This window comes from Equus przewalskii, chromosome 14 (assembly GCF_037783145.1).
Source record: "Equus przewalskii isolate Varuska chromosome 14, EquPr2, whole genome shotgun sequence".
Classification (NCBI taxonomy): domain Eukaryota; kingdom Metazoa; phylum Chordata; class Mammalia; order Perissodactyla; family Equidae; genus Equus; species Equus przewalskii.
This window is the reverse complement of record NC_091844.1, coordinates 50,955,949-50,969,101: the sequence shown is the minus strand read 5'-3', so window position 1 is coordinate 50,969,101 and position 13,153 is coordinate 50,955,949. Positions and strand designations below refer to the sequence as shown.

General features: G+C 46.6%; 1 long non-coding RNA gene across 1 annotated transcript; it reads right to left on the bottom strand.

The window, feature by feature from the left end:
- Positions 1 to 5,106: 5,106 nt before the first annotated feature.
- On the bottom strand, positions 5,107 to 11,262 carry LOC139075632 (uncharacterized). The gene is made up of 4 exons (XR_011526239.1): positions 11,157 to 11,262; positions 10,742 to 10,801; positions 9,323 to 10,184; positions 5,107 to 5,371 (listed from the first exon to the last, which is right to left on the bottom strand). It is a non-coding gene; the product is annotated as an uncharacterized lncRNA (long non-coding RNA).
- Between the last annotated feature and the right edge of the window lie 1,891 nt (positions 11,263 to 13,153).

Here is a 13,153-nt window from a genome sequence, read left to right as displayed (position 1 = left end):
TGCTGGAGGTTTGAGGGGGTGTGGCACAGCTCGTGGTGTGCACAGATACATATGTACATGTGAACTTGCTCACACACGTGTTTATTGTTCCTTAGATCTCTGGGCACAATGTATGGTAACCAAAGCCAAAAACGCCTATGGTGAAGCTGGGCAGCACTGACGGAGAATGCAGGCCAGCCATTCCAGCCAGGGCTTGGAAGGGAGCAATTGCATAGTGTGCATATTTATTCAGGCCTTGGTGTCTCAGCAATGAAAAAGTTTGCGGAGTAAATAAGGAAAAGATGGAAAACTTTCCTGCTCTGTGTTTCAAGGTTTCGGCTTCTCCCAAACAATCCATCCTGAGCCCTCGCTGTAAAGCACACCAGCAGCCCTCTGACACTCGCAGCATGTTGGAAGTTTCACACTATTTATTTTTTGCCCTGGAAGACAGTCTAGCTCCCTGCCGCCGAGGCTGTCAGGCAGTAACAGAGGGCCTGAGCTCATTCAATTGTTTATGCGGCTTTCTCTGAAATCCTCAGCCCTTTCCTGCAGATGGGAAAAGCAACGGAAAATCTCTTAGCAACAAGCGTGAGTGGCCCGTCTGTCCTCAGCTGTCCCCGTTGCTCTTGGTGTAGTGTCCCTTTCACTGCTCAGCTAGTCTCTCTGCTCTGGGCTGGTCTGTCACACCTGCATAGTTACACTCAGTGAACAGGACTTTGAGAGAATGACCCATCTGGTGAAGGACTCTAAATTGTGCCTTACAAGGAAAGACAGAGGGAACTAACTTGGAAGGTGTAATCTAGCAGAAGATGCTCGTCTTCAAACATCCGAACAGCTGTTGGGTAGAAACACCTTGGACCTGCTTCCTGCACTCGAAAGGGAAGTCCTACTTTGCCGGTCAGGTTGTTTGCCGGGTTTCCTCCTCCCCAGGAGGCTAATGTTTGCGTCTCTTGGAGCATTTCCTCTTGCTTTCCTCCCTGTCTAGGCAAATCATTTCTTCTCATAACTTTAAATATCAGCTTTAGGCTGATAACGCCCAAATGTCTATCCAGAGCCCAGACCACTTTTCTTTTCTTTTTGAGGAAGATTAGCCATGAGTTAACATCTGCTACCAATCCTCCTCTTTTTGCTGAGGAAGACTGGCCCTGAGCTAACATCTGTGCCCATCTTCCTCTACTTTATACGTGGGACGCCTACCACAGCATGGCTTGCCAAGTGGTGCCATGTCCACACCCGGGATCTGAACCAGCGAACCCCGGGCCACCAAAGCGGAACATACGTACTTAACTGCTGCGCCACCAAGCCGGCCCCCAGACTGCTTTTTTAAAATGTAAACTTTTGGGGCCGGCCCGGTGGCGCAGCGGTTAAGTTCGCATGTTCGGCTTGTCGGTGGCCCGGGGTTCGCTGGTTCGGATCCCAGGTGCGGACATGGCACCGCTTGGCGCGCACTGCTGTGGTAGGCATCCCACATAGAAAGCAGAGGAAGATGGGCACGGATGTTAGCTCAGGGCCAGCCTTCCTCAGCAAAAAGAGGAAGACTGGCAGTAGTTAGCTGAGGGATAATCTTCCTCAGAAAAAATAAAAAAAGTAAACTTTTATGTTCAACTGCCAACTCACATCTCCGCTGATAGCCCCCTGACATCTCCAACGCTGCGTGTGCAAAAGGGAACTCTTGATCTGTGTCCCCCCCAACCCAAACCTTGTCCTCCCACCATTTTCCCCAGCTCAGGAAATGGCACCAGCCTCTGCCCAGTTGTCAAGTCAGGAATCTGGGAGTCATTTTTGCTGCTTCTTTCTCATTCATACCCCCTCTCCAAGCCATCACCAAGTTCTGTTTATTCTCTCTCCAACACATGCGTTGAGCTCCTCTACTTCTCTCCACCTTCATATCCACCACGCTCGTTCAGGCCACCATCACCTCCCACAGGGACAATTACACAGCTCCCCAGTTGGTCTTTCCTGCTTTCACGTCACCTGCCTCTAATCCATCCTCCCACACAACAGCCAGAGAAACATCTGCACAGGTAATCATGTCACCCCGTGCTAAACCCCTTCAGTGCCATCCGTTGCAGTTGGAATACAGTCCAGGGTCCTTCTAAGACCTGCAGGGCCCTGTACAACCTGGCCCCTGCCTCCCTCTCCCACCTCATCTGGTACCACCCTCCCATCACTGTGACGTGGATTAAGGCTGCCCCAGCTAGAGAAGCCCAAGGTGACGTGGCCTACATGCCAAACTATATGACCCGGTGGATTTTTTTTATGGTATGAATTAGGGCTGCCCCAGGGAGAGAAGCCCAGGGCATCCTCACCTGCATGCCGATCTATATGGCCAGATTCGTATCTAAAGTTATATGACTGCACAATAACCAGACCCCATCTGCACTGAAATCATTTAATGACTTTTTACATCATCTTTTCTTTTTCCAGTAAAAATAAGTCACGTACCCATGCCTTATGAAATTGGCCCTAACCCTCAACTCAGGGCAGCAGCAGGAGCTCTGACCACCCGTGGGTCCTGTCCCCACGCACCAGCTCTGCCTGCCCATGGGTCCTGTCCCCTTGACAGCAGGGGCAGCAGAAGTGGCGGCAGCAGAAGCTCTGACTGCCCATGGGTCCTGTCCCCATGCTATTCCACACTATTCTCTAAATAAAAGAGCACTACTGCCAGATCTTGAGAGTCTAAGAAATCTTTCTTTCGACTCCTCGGCTCACCGAGCCCGCATCAACTGGGCGCTGGAGCCACGCTGGCCTCCTGCAGCTCCTCAGACGCACCAGGCTCTCTCCTGATCCTTATGCCTTGGCTTGCCTTCCTCCAGGGTCCCTCCGACTCCCACTCAATCTTTTAGTTCTCATCTTACCTGCCACCTTTTTTTAGAAAAACTCAGTTCAGTCTTTCCTTCTCCAGAGTAAGGAAAAATCCAGCTCTTTCCTCCTCCTGTGTTTCTTTTTTACTCCCACACTACTACAACACTCACAACACTTTTGACACCAGATGTGTGGGGTTTTTTTCCCCCACACGAAGCAATTCTGCAACACCAGCTGGGTGTCCTACAATTTAACTGTCTCTGACACTGTCTACCTGGAGACAGCGTCAGATCCCACAGGTTCAAGACTCAGTCCCACGAGACTGCTCCCCACTTCAGATGCCAATCACAGGCAGTAGGTCCCCAGGTTACACACAACTTCTGTCTGACTTGGCTACAAATGAGAGTTCCCATGACTTCCTCTCCCTTGAGTTTGATTATTTGCTAGAACAGCTCACAGAACTCAGGGAAACACTTACTTACATTTCCCAGTTTATTAAAGGATATGGTAAAGGATACAGATGAATCCCAGATGAAGAGATACATAGGGTGAGGTCTGGGAGGCTCCTAAGGCAGGAGCTTCTGTCCCCGTGGAGTTGGAGTGTGTCACCCTCCTGGGACATGGATGTGTTCGCTGACCTGGAAGCTCTAAGAACCCGGTACTTCCGGGATTTCTAGGGGGGCTTCGTCACGTTTGCGTGATCAATCATTGACTCCACTTCCAGCCCTTCTTCCTTCTCAAGAGAAAGAGGGGTGGGGCTGAATATTCTACACTTTTTTTTTTTTTTAAGATTTTATTTTTTTCCTTTTTCTCCCCAAAGCCCCCCAGTACATAGTGGGTCCTTCTAGTTGTGGCATGTGGGATGCCGCCTCAGAATGGCTTGATGAACAGTGCCATGTCCACGCCCAGGATCACAACCGGTGAAACCCTGGGCCTCCGCAGCAGAGCCCTCGAACTTAACCACTCGGCCACGGGGCTGGCGCCTGAATATTCCAAACTTCTAATCATGGCTTAGTCTTTTGGTGACCAGTCCTCATCCAGGAGCCATCCAGGAGCCCACTTGGGGTCGCCTCACTAGAACAAAAGACACTCCTATCACCCAGGAAATTACAAGGGTTTCAGAACCCCTGTGTCAGGAACTAGAGTCAAAGACCAAATAAAAGATACACTAAGTGTTCTTATCACCTTGGAAATGACGAGGGTTTCAGGAGCTCTGGGACAGGAACTGGGGGCAGAGCCAATATATATGCACATATATTTTCTATTATCTCACACCACCTTTCCAAAGAAGCCATCTGTTTTACTCATCAATTGCTGCCTAACAAACCATCCCGACACCTAGCAGCTCAAAACAACCACCATGTTATTATTTCTCACAACTCTGTGAGGTGCCTGAGGCTTAGCTGGGTGGTTCCTCTGCTATTCTTGCTGGAGCTCTCTCAAGTGGCCTCAGTCAGGTGGCAGCTCGGACTGACATATTCAGGATGGCTTCACTCGCATGTCTGCTATCTTGGCAGGAACATCTCACCTGGGACAGTGGGATGGTTGAGGCTCTCTATGTCATCCTGGGCTCACCCTCTCCACGTGGTCTTTCCAGCAGGATGGTCAGACTGATTTGGGCTTGATGATCCTATTAAAAGCCTTGTTAGAATAGAGAGCCCTGGACATGTATATTTATTAGTATGAATAAGTAGTTCCCATGAGTGATGGTGTAGTGGAAAAGAACCAGACTTTAGAGTCTAAATTTTAAATCCCGTCTCTACCATATGTGATTCTTGCTTATTAATTAAGGCTCTTTTTGTTGCTGGCAACAGAAATGGATTCTGACTGGCTTAAAGGACCAAAGGGGAGTTTGTTGGATGGATCACATGGAAGGGTTGACAATCACAACTCAGAAGAAGTTAGCGGCCCTTTCTCAGAGAGCTGCTCCTCACCTGTCTCAACCTCGGTGACTCCTTATCTTTGTGTCTCTCATTCTTTTATTTCAAGTTTCATGTCTACACGTCCCTCAAGATTCTGTTTGACCCAGCCTGGTTCCAGTATCAAATTCCTGGTCAACCAGTCAGCTAAGGCTGGAGGACTGGGCCACGTGGTACAGACAAGCCTGGTGGGCCCCTGAGAATGGGGTGCACAGCCAGAAAAGGAAACCAGTGTGAGGCAGTCGGGGATCCCATGAGGGGTCAGGGGCACTGGGTCAAGTTATTGGTTAGCCTCAGTTTTCTTCACATATAAGGTAGGATAATCCACTTCTCAAATTTGTTCTGTAAGGATTAATCAAAGTAATGTCCAAAAGTGCCTGACATAGTAAACACTAAATTTATGGTGTCACCAGTGTTTTTAATACAGCAATTTTAATACTTTGAAGAAATGAAAAGACCAGTAATAGCTTCAGAACATCATCATAGTCTTGAGAGAGCATTCCAGGCTCATCTTGATCTGGCCTTGCTCCAGCTCTGGAATTAGTCATCTCTCCACGGAGCCCTCATTCCTTTTATGGAAAATGGTATTCAGAAGCCAAGATCTGGTGCCCAGATGTGCTCACTGCTGATGGGATGTCACTGCTTCCAGGGGCTCTCAGGAGACAGAGCTAGAGAACACACACACACATACACACACCCATTTATGTCTACATTTATTTTCTCTCTCTCTGTATATGGAAAATCATGAGTTCATATCAATACCTCCAATTCCAATCCAACACCACAGGGTTTATTCTAATTTTCACCCTTTCTATATTTGTTAATTTCCTGATTTTCATGGCTGTTTTATGGGTATGAAGAAGAATGTCCTTATTTGATAGAAATATACACTAAAGTACTTACCTGGTGAGGGGACATGAAAGTAATTTACTATTAAATGATTTAAGAAAAAAAGGTTCTTCAAACTGTAGTTGCAACTTTTCTTTAAGTTTGAAATATTTCAAAATAAATTTTTTTTTTTAAGATTTTATTTTTCCTTTTTCTTCCCAAAGCCCCCCGGTACATAGTTGTGTATTTTCAGTTGTGGGTCCTTCCAGGTGTGGCATGTGGAACGCCACCTCAGCATGGCTTGATGAGTGGTGTCGTGTCTGCAGCCAGGATCCAAACCGGTGAAACCCTGGGACACTGAAGTGGAGCGCATAACCTTAACCACTCGGCCAAGGGGCCGGCCCCCAAAATAAATTTTATTTAAAACAAAAACAATCAATCATACAGTGAATAAGTCTATACTACATGGACAGGTAAATTCCTAAAACGAGAAATGCTGTGTCAAAGGGCCTGTGCTTTTGTAATTTTAACGAATGTTGCCCAGATTGCTCTCCACAGTGGTCTTACCAATTTACATACGCTCCCACCTGGAGGCACTGCAAAACACTCACCCTCTCCAATATGGTGTTTTGTCAAAGTTTAAATTTAAAAAAAACAACAAAAACTCAGGGGGCCGGCCCCGTGGCCCAGTGGTTAAGTTCGTGCGCTCCGCTTCAGTCAGCCCAGGGTTTCGCCGGTTCGGATCCTGGGTGCGGACATGACACCACCCATTAGGCCATGCTGAGGCCACGTCCTACATGCCACAACTAGAAGGACCCACAACTAAAAAGTATACAACTATGTACGGGGGAGATTTGGGGAGAAAAAGCAGAGGAAAAAAACAAAATTCAGTTGATGAATCTGTTCTCTCATGTAGTTTTAATTTGCATTTCTTTTATTGTGAGTGAATCTGAGCATCTTAGAAGCCACTTGAATTTTTCTTTCCTTGAGTGCTCGGTACACAATCTTTACCCATGTTTTTATTGCTTCTTGTTCTTTTATTATCATTGTTATTGTTATGATGACCATTATTGGTATGATCTAGGACCTCTAGATATGATGGAAATTAGCCCTAAAGGAGTAGTAAATATTTTTCCTATTTTGTCACTTGCTTTTTGACTTTTGTAAACATGGTTTTTGTCATGCAGATATTTTTATTAATATGTAGGCACATATACCACGTCTATTGTATAGCTTTCTAGGTTTTTTTATTTTAAAGATTGGCACCTGAGCTAACATCTGTTGACAGTCTTTTTTGTTTTCTTCTTCTTCTCCCCAAAGCCCCCCAGCACATAGTTGTATATTCTAGTTGTAGGTCCTTCTAGTTGTGGCATGTGGGACGCCGCCTCAGGGTGGCTTGATGAGCAGTGCTAGGTCCAAGCCCAGGATCTGAACTGGCGAAACCCTGGGCCACCGAAGCTGAGCCCACGAACTTAACCACTCAGCTACAGGGCTGGCCCCCTAAGTTTTGTTCTACACCAACAAAGGATTAAAAAAAAATGTTCCCTGTGGTTTCCTCTGGTTTATGTGTTTAAATTTAATTATTTATACATTTAGATATTGGGTATATTTGAACTTTATCCTGATAAAACTTTACTTTCTTTCCAGACTGCCAGCCCAATTACTGAATAATTCCTCTTTCCCCACTGGTTTGAAATTTACTTTAACTGTACACTGAATTCCTCTAAGTACTGGGGTCTATTTCTGGGATTTCTGTCTGGCCCACGGATCTGCAGCAGCCGCTCTCTGGAGAGAGCCCTCTCTCTCTCGGTTCTCGCCTGTGTCTCTGGCCACTCCTTCCCAGCCTCCTTTTCTGGCTCTTCCTCCCCTCCCCTCCTCCTGCTCTATCCTGGCACATTTTCCCTTCTCTCTCCCAAGCTGAGCCTTAACGCCTTTAAACACCAGCTGTGCGTTGATGTTGTGTGGCACTTACTTCTCTGGCCCAGACCTCTCTCTTGAGCTCCAGACTCATGCAGCCAGTTGTCTTCTCAGTCTCTACTTGGAGGCTTAATCTGCATTTCAAACTTAACGTTTCTGAATCCAAACTCTTGATCTTCCCCAGAACCTCCTCCCACAATGTTCCCTGCTCGAGAAACCGCAGCTCCATTCCTTCTGTAGCTCAAGTCACAAATCTCCAAGTCTTGACTCTTCTCTGCATCTACAATCTCTATCAAGTCCTGTCAGTTTTGCCCTCAAATATATCCAGAATCCAACCAGTCCCACCACCTCCACCACTGCCTCATCGTCTCTCGCTTGGGTTATGGCAACAGCTTCCTAACCGATTTTCTATGGCAGCCCTGATTCCACCCACCTCCCCTGGACTTTTCTCCGCTCCACAGCCAAAGTGATCCTTTTAAAATGTAAGTCAGATCATGTCTTCCTCTGCTCAAAACCCTCCATTGGCTCCCAAAGTCCCACAAAGTCCCCAGGCCTACCTGACCTGGCCCCCAGCCACCTCAGATATTTTTCCTCTTTCGTGCACTCACTCTCTTGCTGATCTCCAGCTACACTGGTCCCCCTTCTGCTCCTTGAATATGCTAGGAGGACTCCTGCCTCAGGGCCTTAGCACATGCTGTGTCCTCTACTTACAGTGCTCTTCCCCCAGCTACACACATGGCTTTCTCCTTCACCTCCTTCAGGTCTATTGAAATGCCACCTTCTTGGAAAGTCTTTCCTGACAACTGTATGTAAAATAGAAACCCCACCCTGCACCCTCACCTTCTGTCCCCACCCTGTGCTTACCAACCCTGAAATATTATCTATTTCTCTGTTTGTATGTTTATCTATTATCTATCTACTCTTGCTAGCATGTAAGCCCCCACGCGGCCAGCGACATTTTCTTTTACTGATGCTCTTCTGCTTCTAGAAGGGTGCCTGACATATAGTATGTCCCCCATAAGTTACTTGTTGACTAAAGGAATGAATGAATGAATCTGTTGTGCTCCTGTAATGCAACATTTTAATTATTGTTACTTTATAATATCTATTTTTCCTTTAATCCAAGCCTGTAAGGCCCACTACTATTTTATGTACCACCAAGAAGGAAGACAATTGCTGCCTATTAAACCATAACACAATGCTTTCTTGCCTCTTAAAATTTCAATTTATACTTATTGAAAGAGCACATTTAGACTTTTGTAGACATAGAAGTTTATATCATACTTGGACATACATAAAATAAAATATAAGCAGAATAAATTGGCTAAAGTAGTCCTAAAATGTCTTCATATTCATATTTTGATTCTGTCCATTGATTTTTGTCCTTGTTTTTCCAACCCATATCATCCTTTGTGCCATCAAGAGTACAAGTTTGATGATCCAGCATTTCTTAAAAGAATACCCCACTATTGTCTCCAGGATTTTCTTCCAAGTTGCTGACGATCTCAACCAGTGTTGATGTTTATGGACAGGTGATGACAACTACAGCCTGACTGTCACTGTGATGACACACTTTAATTTCAGAGATGGTAAGTGTAAAAACAACAACAAACAGGAAACAGAATCACTGAATTATGGTGACTTCTGGGAGGGCTAATTCCCCCCACTTACTCTTCTTTTCCAAATTTTTTTCTAGTTCTTCTTGCTTATTTTTCTTTTTTGAGTATCTAAAGTCAGGAAATCTTGTTTGTGCAAATAAATGAAATATATGACAAATTAATAAATAACAACAGCACAAGCCAAACCAGATCTAATCACTGGGTTAATTTGTGTGTCAATTGTGCCTTTTGCATTAGAGTGGAATCAACACATACCTGGCAGTCACTCTCACTCCGTGCTCTTGGCAGACATCGCCAATCCATCAAGGTTCTATTGTTGACGGATGCCAGAGGAAGCCTGAAAATCTTTCTCAACGCAGCATTCCAGGTGGCCGTTACCAGTTGATTAGAGTTGGTGCGTAGCATTAAATTCCCCTGAACCAACAGTCACTCAGGGCATGTGGACGTAAAAGGGAAAAGAAATGTAAATCTGTTCTCATTTCTTCAACAAGGCAGGATGCACATTTTAAATATCACTAACCTCAACTTCAGAAAATATTGTATCCATGTATCAGTTGAAAGATGTTCAGACTTCCCCACTGCCCAAGCCAGCTGAATTCAGAGCCAGATCAGACTACCCGTGGATGGAATCATGTAAGAGCCACCAACAACAAATCTGGGAGGCTGGCAGCTATTTTTAGTTTCGAAGTGTTCTTTTTTCCCACCCTACCTATTGAACAACCTCCATGTAGGATCCCTCATTCATCCTGAGAAGCAAATGACTGCTAGCCCAGTCAGACCTCCCAGAAGCCCAACACCTTGTTGTAAGTAATGCTTCTGAATCACTGAGCATCCTGTTGTGATGCAGGCTCTGATTGGGTGGGCCTGGGGTTGGGCTCAGCGGTGCTGGTTCAGATGAGAGAAGCAAGGTGCTAAGTTTATTAGCTCAGGCTGCCAGAACAAACTACCATGGACTAAATATCTTAAAAACGAGAAATTTACTTCTCACACTCACAGTTCTGGAGGCTGGGAAATTCAAGATCAAGGTGCCAGCAGGTAGGTTTCATTCTGAGGCCTCTCCTCTTCACTTATAGGCTGCTGCCATCTCATTGTCTGTTCACGTGAAGAAACTGCATTCCTGTGCATGCAGAGAGCGAGCTTGTTGCAGGCTTTTAATTAACACCGGCCTTGATATGGGTTCCCCTACATTAAACCCAGCATACATAGGGTTAAAACCAAATCACTCATCTCCTTCCCCTGTCTCTTTAGTTACACTCATACATAAATATCTGTTTCTTTAACCTTTGTATCCCTGAGCTTCACAACCAATCAGAAGTTACATATTGTTAAAGCCCAGGTAGCCTCACGCTGGGCTCACACGAAAGTTTTGGCCAATCACGGATCCTTGAAGTTTATTACAGGGAAACTGATGTCCAGAGAACATCAAGAAGCTCAGGCTTCCCAGGCCCCCAGCTCCTTGGCTTCCTGGTACTGAAATCCACCATCCACCATGGAGGCGGACAACCAAGGACGCCCACCTGCAGATTCGTTTATCTCACCCCCCGCCCTGCTCCTTGCAAACAGCCTCACAAGGCCAAACGCAGGCTGGTGGGAAAGCACCAAACCAGCAGGTTCACAGGCTTCCCTCTCCCTATAAGCAGCCACATTTCTCACAAACTTTTTAAAACCCCTTACCTGCTTCTTAATGGGGAGGCATCAGTTCCCAAGGCATTAGCTGGCCGGTACTCCCTTTACCTGGTAAAGAAAATAAAAGCTGTCTTTTTTTTCCACCCAAAACTCCGTTCTCATTATTTGGATTGGCACCAAGTTCAGAGACCGAAGTTTTGGTAACAAGCTCTCTGGTGTCTCTTCTTATAAGGACAGTAGTCCTATCAATTATGACCTTATGATCTCATTTAACCTTAATTACTTCCTTAGAGGCCCCATCCCCAAATACAGCCACACTGGGGGTTAAGGCTTCAACATATGAATTTTAAGGGATGCAAACATTCAGTCCGTAGCACTAAGGAACAGAACACTGAGGGAAAATGTCCTTTGTTGGGTCACTGGGGAAAGCAAGTATTCCCCAGATGCCTACACCAGGCCAGACCTTAACACCTGAGATGATCAGGCTGAAAGATTTATGAGTGATTAAGACCAGCAATATCGTGTTGCTGGCAGGAAGATTCCGCTGTCTGGTTATGAGCCTCAGCATCCTAAAATTGTGGGACGAAGCTTGTTTTCAGTTCATTTTAACAGAGCTTCTCTCTGTGGCAATTCCAGCCAATTAAGGCGACTCTGCAGGCTCCCCGGCAGAAAGGGCTTTGTGTATGGGCTATATTTAGTGCCCAGGTGGCAGGTGGACATCTGCCACGCTGAGCCCGGCACTGCTGTGCTCACCACCCCAGCCGTGTCAGGATGACTCCCGAGGGCTTGTGTGGAGATGTGGAGGCTGCCCGTGCCCTGTGCTAACCCAGACACCTCCCTCCCTGCTCCCAGATGGCCTCGGAAGAGCTGCCTTGGATGGCGCAGTGCCTCTTTATGGGCACCGTGCCCTAGGCCTGCTGGCTTTTTTAAGGGCCTGTAGGAAATGTTTGAAACGTGAATTTAAAGGTATTGGCTCCAAGAGCCAAAAATTTCTAAACTGAGACTAGTGAATGTTAATTAAATGCCCATAAAATGTCAATGGCCACCTACAATTCAACTCTACTGGTGTATATGTCTAATAAATATGTCGTTATATTATTATATAACAGCATTTATATGTGATAATAAGAACAGTATGAATAATTCATTTTAAAAAGCTCAAAAGTATAACGGTTCTTTCAAATTTTCTAGAGCAAAGAGACATGTTTAATATGGGCTGTGGGTGTGTTTGATGTGACATGGAGGTCCTCTACGATCAGCATGTCCAGGGCCTGGGCCAGGCGTGTCCTCTAATGGCCATGAAGACCATGGCCCTTGGGCAAGGCCTGACTCCCACCCCACCTTCAACCATGTTTCTGGGGACGCTTAGCTTGGCCGATACAATCCTGGCATCACCCAGGTCCCAGCACCCTGCAGCAGAGCTTCTCACGGCGTCATCCAGGAACCACCTGCAGCATTTGGAGAGCTTGTTAATAATGCAATCTCCTGGGCCTCGGGACCTAGTGGGTCAGATTAACCGGGAGAGGGCCCCAGGAAGCTGTACTTTTCACAAGCTCCCAAGTGATTCTGATATACACAAGGTATGGGAACCGGTCTGCTTCCTCTTTGGCAAAGAGCTGAGCAGAATTGGTGATAAGCTGGTCTCAGGACATGAAACCAGGACGCTCTGAGGTTCCATGGCAGAGGGCTGGGACCCGACCAAGGACCCAGGGAAGAGGTCTAGGGCTGGAAGGGACATCAGTAAGACCAGCAGACTGGGGCTTGCTTCCTTTCTGGCTCCTGCCTTCTCCCACCTGCCCCAAGCCAGTCTACACGGCTCAGAGCTTGGACCCTGGCAGGAGCAGTTTGGGGCTGGATTAAACTCCAGAACAGGATCAAAGGGATAGATACAGGGCACGGGGGCAGATATGCACTCATTTATTCATTTCTTGGGTGTATATTCATTCACCCAATGTTAATCGAGCACCTATTCCGCACCAAACACTGTGTTGGGTCCTGGCCATATTGCAGCGAACAGAAATGGATAGTGTTACCTGCATGGTGCGGCCCACAGATCTGGCACAGCCACTGGGCAGTGAGAGCTGTTGGGGAGTGACGGTGGTGAGTGACATGGGCCAGCGGAAGGGGTCCCACTTCACGCCAAGGTAGGAAAGGGTCCCGGCCAAGGCAGCCTCTGAGGAATGTCTGCTGAAGGATTTTGTATCATCAACCAATGAACCAGTAAGTCTTAACACCTGCCTCTTTCCCCCTTCCATCCACCTCCAATTCCTGTCCATTCTACTTCCAAAATATCTCTTGCAACTGTCCATTTCTCTCCACTCCCACTGTCACTATCCCAGCCCAGGCCACTGTCATCTCCCCGAAGGATGATGGCAGGAGCCACTGACCACTGTTATTACAGCCCCATTTTTAACCATCTCCAAGACATTCTCCTCATAACTTCCTATCAGGGACGTGGAG